Here is a 6,009-nt window from a genome sequence, read left to right on the forward strand (position 1 = left end):
ACCTCTAGGTATAGGGAATTTGTGTGTTTCGGATTAACGAACCTTCAGAATAACGAACCTTCGCAATAACGAGCTGTAACCAATCCACTCATCGTATTCCATTTACTTTAGTCAAGCCCAAAACATCCAAGACTTCCAATCCTGATCTCGGATAAAGTGACACTGAGGTAAAATTACTGTTTAAGTAAAGCTGCTTTATGAGCTTCACTCAGAGTCTCCTACTGGTTGTCATGAAATTAGCCTTTCTATGCCAACTTGACCCTTGAGCCCTGGCTCATCTAGTGCGTCTTCAGGCCAAAACAAATACATTGCATTTGAACAGATGGAACCAAACAAACCTTGAAGTGTCAGGTAATGACTAAGTCACATATATTTAAACTGTACCTGTTCCGCTCGTTCTTACAAAATCTACTCCAGCTTAAGCCAGAGAACTATATGGATGCAGCTATATGTGCTGAATGTCAATATTGTTATTGCATTTCTTTTGATCAAGGCCACTTGTATCAAGGATGGCTTATGACTCATATGGTTCATGTCTGTTAATTGCCCAAGATATCCTATTCATACTTCATTATCTATGTCGATGCTCCTTCTTGTCATTTCGTTCTATCAATGTTGCAAAATGAAAAAAAAAAAGTGCACTGACTATACACAGCAAGAGAGCACCTTCCTACAGATGCAACACTGTGTATAAAAATCCTGCCACGTGTAGACTGTCAATGAAAGAAGAGGCTGGAATCTGGAAACAGAATAAAGCGACATTCAAGCTGTGACGTTTGTTTTTGTCTTTAATGACTTTTATAAAGTCAATGTGTGTGTTTAATGTACATAAGATACTAGTAAAATGTCATACTGATATAGAATCTCAAGTCTTCAAAATATCTTATTATGGGAGTAATAAGATATTGTGAAGACTTTAAATTCTTCCTAACATCAGAATAATGAGATACAACTGTATTTTAAAGTCATGGAAAAATTCTTTCTGGCGTCGTGACTGATATCTACTTTACATCGGCTACATTTTGCTTTTAATTAGCAAACCTCTTTCATGAGTGTACATGTTTACCCTGACAAGATGAACATTTTGTGAGGCCTACATGTAACAAGAGACCTAAGAGGTCTACTGCTCCCAAGGAAAAATGCAGTATCTGCAATACAATCACATGGCAGATGCTGTGTTTTCACTTGGCGCAGTTTAATGCTCACATGAGCATCGCAAGTTCACCTTCGACACATTTCTGCAGACTATTATACCCGAGAAGAACAAAACATATCAAACATGGGGTGAGCTTGGGGACATCCAGAGAGACATGGTATCTGTTTGAATGTGTGACCACCTGGATCAGATTAGGTCTAAACCTAATGTTTTTTTTTTCATTTCTCAAGATAGGTAGAGCAAGCTCTAGAACAATAACTTGTTGTGATTTGACTATTCTAACCCATTCAAAAAGTGATTGAAATAAGAATTCGGAGGTGCAGTTTCATATAAAAGGCAGAAAAGAGAACAAAGATTAGGGTCACTCAGGCGTGCTATGTAGGAAGTATCAACAGATGTATATATACATGTATATATATATATATATATATATATATATATATATATATATATCGTATAATAATAATAATAATAATCATTATTATTGTTATTATCATTATTATTATTATTATCATTATCATTATTATCATTATTATCAATATTATTAGTATTATTATTATCATTATTATCAGTATTATCATTATTATTATTATCTTGATCAAAGAAAAAGTTTATACGTCGATTTCAGATTTGTTTTAAGTTTTACACAAAACTAAACCCTGAAAAATGCCTCTATGTCTATTGAAGAATGGAAGATAAATATAGAAACAAATTAACGAAAAAGTGTTCACATGATTAAATGAGCAAGGGTTTTATTCATGAATATTGCCGTTGAATTCTACAGTACATGTACAAAGAAATGGTCAAAGGGCTGCAATGTCTCCTAGGGAAGCTTTGCCAACATGCTGAGCAATCTTGTGTGGAGTAATTCAGCTGTTCACTCACAGGGATAATCTACAAAGCAGAGTTGAAACTTGTCTATGCAGTCACTAACATCTGTTTTAACTGTACAAGTTTGTATCAGGGAAGTAAATTTCATCATTACTACTAGAAAATATAAACCAAACCGCACGAACATCTTAATAAATAGCAAAATTGTTACACTTCTACTTTCTCATGCAATCACTATAATCTGCCATATATGGATCATCACTCAAATGCTGCTATATAACTTCATTAATCTTGCAACTGACTTCAAGAATTAACCTTTAACCCTATTTTAACTGGGCTATTTGAGACCTCAATTTGACACCCCCCCCCCCCCCCCCCCCCCCTTTCAGATCACGGCCGCCGATCGTGCGATCGCCGTAAAATCTTGCCTGAACATAGGGCCGGATGTCAACTACAAGATTACATGGTCATACATGTAAGATAGAAATTGATTTTATATTTTTGATAAATTGATTATGCAAATTTAGGCATGAAATCATATTTTCACCTATAACTCCATCGAAAAGACTGAAGGATTGCTAAATTTTTGTGCCAGTGTTCCTCAAGACACATTGAACAATTTTTTTGTAAAAAGATATCACAATCAAAATCAGTTTCTTTCGTTTTTTTATTGTTTTGTTAATTTATGTATTTTGTTGTTTTTTTGAACCTTTTGTTTTCTGTTGTTTTTTTCTTGCCAAAATTTGTTTCAGGCACTTTTTCGAGCTTATCTTCATTAGAATTGATTAATTTCAATGGTTAAAAGTTGAAATAATCTAATTCATATCAATTTAACCACAAAAAAAAAAATTGCATTGGATTTGCACACGATATCATGAATTTGAGCTGTTTCCGGGTTGACATGCTTGTGCAAAATATTAAATACATTCCAAATGGTGTACCCAGACGTTGCAAAATTGGTCTCAAATATGCCTGAGACTTATATGAAAAAATTAATGAAACGACACGGCAAAATCTTTGCGCGTTGCAAAATCGTGGCCTGAAATGTCGGGGGGGGGGGGGTTAAAAGGGTTAATTCTCTTTCAACAAATGAAATACAGTCAACTCTCCACAAGTCACTGAGGCACTATGTTGACGATTCAGCTATTAAAGTCAATGAGAATTCTAGGATCCAATTTTTAGGGAAACTGACTAGAAAAGTATAGGAAGTTTATCAATGAGTTGTTCTTGCTTACATGCAAAACTTGAATATCAACAAAGTTGATGCAGTCTCCTCAGTCCCGTCAAAATCCACTTGCACAGACTTGACTGTATTTCTAACTCATATCTATACATGCTGTACATGGTCACAAGACTTTCCTACCTAAAATCACAGCTAGAAAATGACAGTCTTTAGTTCAACTTTGGTGACCTTTCATGTCACTGCTTTTATTCATTCCAATCATTCTTGCCACAAAATACAGTGTATCACCATAAAATGACATTCACAGACAATGATACAACACGAAAATAAGTTTTAAATAAAGTAAGTTATCTCTGGCTTTGATGAACACTATCATTTCAGGCATATCGACATCAATTCACTATACATTCATATACACGTATTCCATTCATCTTCACAACTGGAAGATGACTGACTCACTGTCATTCTAAGGTGAAGGGAGAATAAATGTCTTCACTCAAATTTATCACACAGCAGTATTCAATACACTGTGAACTCCATACATGTATTCTGATACATATCACCAGGGTTCGAAATTGGCGATGGTCCGCTGGCCATTGGCCACCCAAAATCATGTCGGACTAGCTAAAAATCACAAAATTCTGAAGTAACTAGTCCGTCTGGCTAGCCAAAATATTGCTTCAGTGTCAAAATTGATTCTAAGTAGTCCGCCTGGCTAGTTAAAAAAAAGTTAAGTGCGACCCCTGATCACATGCTGCATTCAAACAAAATCTGGCAGATATTAGAAAGATAGAGCAGAGGAAAAGATAACTGATTCAGTGAATATTTCTATTATAACATGTGAACATTTTTTCGTATACAGTGTATCTAATAATACAAATCAGCCTATAAAAACAGAACATATTCATTATGCGTACTGTGTAACAGTGGACTCACATTATAATGAAATCCTTTGGACCAGCTATTTTCTTTGTTATACAGTACAACGTATCGAAATTTCTTTATAACTGAACAAATAAAACAATACAGAATAAAGAGCAGATAATTTTGGGAGCTGAATCTTTACTTTGTTGTTACTAGATTTTCATTATAACCGTGCTCTTATAAACGTGTGCTTCTGTGCAATAATTGTGCAATTTGAGAGGACTTCGTAATGAGTTTTTTTTACATTTTGCTTTCAAGTCTCCACAACTTTTGGGACCATAATGAAGCCACAGCCATTTTTATAATGGCATGTCACCCCAAAATGGGCACAATTTTGCAACTTTGTGTACATTTCTTATAGAGAACACTGCTCTGTCATAAAACTCACAAAAACTTAATGTTTTTACCATTCATCACTCTGATTTATTTCATGCTAATTGTGGTAGAAAAGTGGCTAGTGACAATTTCTGATTAAAAAAAATAAGAATAACCAAAAGTTAACAACAGAGAAATACACAAGAAATTCCAAAAACAATAAAATACATGATAATTTAAATGACTTTTGGAAGTTTCAATGACAAACAGGCTAAAATAAAATGTTGGGTTTAATCTGCATAATCAAGTGAAATTACTGATGATTGAAAAAATGATAATCTAAGAAAAAAAATTAAGGCATCTTTACGATTTTGACGTGGGTGTCACGCCTGCTGAATTTTGTCGCAATCGCGCCACTGATGGTCAAAATCTCAGAGGCTCCCCCCTTCCAATCCCATCCCCCACCCCCAAATTTAGCATAGCCAAAAAAAGCTCAGCCTGTTCAGGGTTAATACAGCATGATCAATTTAAGCTTAATCTGATAATCCCTTCATTGTTTATGCTGAGGAGTTTCACTTCCTGTATTTTGGTTTTGTTTTGTTTTTGTTTTTGCTTTTGTTTTTGGTTTGGGGGAGATTTTTTTTGGTCGAACTGATTACACAGCTAACATGGCTTGCTCCGAGTAAGTGCATAAATAGACCCTATACTTTGGAGCCTCTTTTCTCAGTAAACACTTTTCCACGGTATGTTTTCTTTTCAATATTTAGATGGGTTAAAAGAGTCCATCTGAATTATCTGAGTTATACATCATATCAAAGCTTAAAGTTTGCTCTTTCAGAATCTGTCCTAACTTAAAAACCTATGCCTGGCATCTTTCTGCTGGTTTTGTGGTGCACGGTCACACACACATATATATATATATATGACAACAAAGTAAATTGTCCTCATGCACACATTCATTATTTCTAGTGTGTCGGCATCTCATATTCAAATTTCTGCCATCATCATTTGTGGATTGCAATTTGCAATTTTATATTAGTAACAGAGTGAATTCTACTTTGCACTGTAGGAGTTAGTCTTACAGTCTTCAGATTTAAATTCCTTCAATGTATGGTTGCTTTCTGCACATGACATTGAAAACAAGTTGCAGTTATCTTCATTTTGTTTAGCACACATAACAGGTCCACCAAATGATATATCTGGCTTCTTTCTTGTCTCCATAGAAACGTTCACCTTGCTGCTCTGACCATCTTTCAATAGTCGCAACACATTTCAATGACACAATTCCATTGGCACATCATTAACGTAACATGTAATATCAATTCAATGTTTGCATCTTGACATCTTGCCAGAGCATTTCTAACCCTATCCTCTCTTTCTCCCATTACACTGTCTGACTTTGTTTTTCTTCTTCTTCTTTTTTTTTTTTGTCAACAAACTAAGCATGCATAGCACAAGTGTAGCACATCAAGTCAAGCACGAATGCCTGTAGTCACTTTAAGATGTTAGGTCATGTGCATACCAGGGATGTGATTGCTATCATCCTCATGCATACTTGCACAAAGTCTTAAAAAATACTACAGAAGACTGCCAAATAAGA

The sequence above is a fragment of the Diadema antillarum genome, unplaced genomic scaffold (assembly GCF_040938485.1).
Source record: "Diadema antillarum isolate AM-2024a unplaced genomic scaffold, OU_Dant_1.0 scf00000163, whole genome shotgun sequence".
In the NCBI taxonomy this organism is placed as follows: Eukaryota; Metazoa; Echinodermata; class Echinoidea; order Diadematoida; family Diadematidae; genus Diadema; species Diadema antillarum.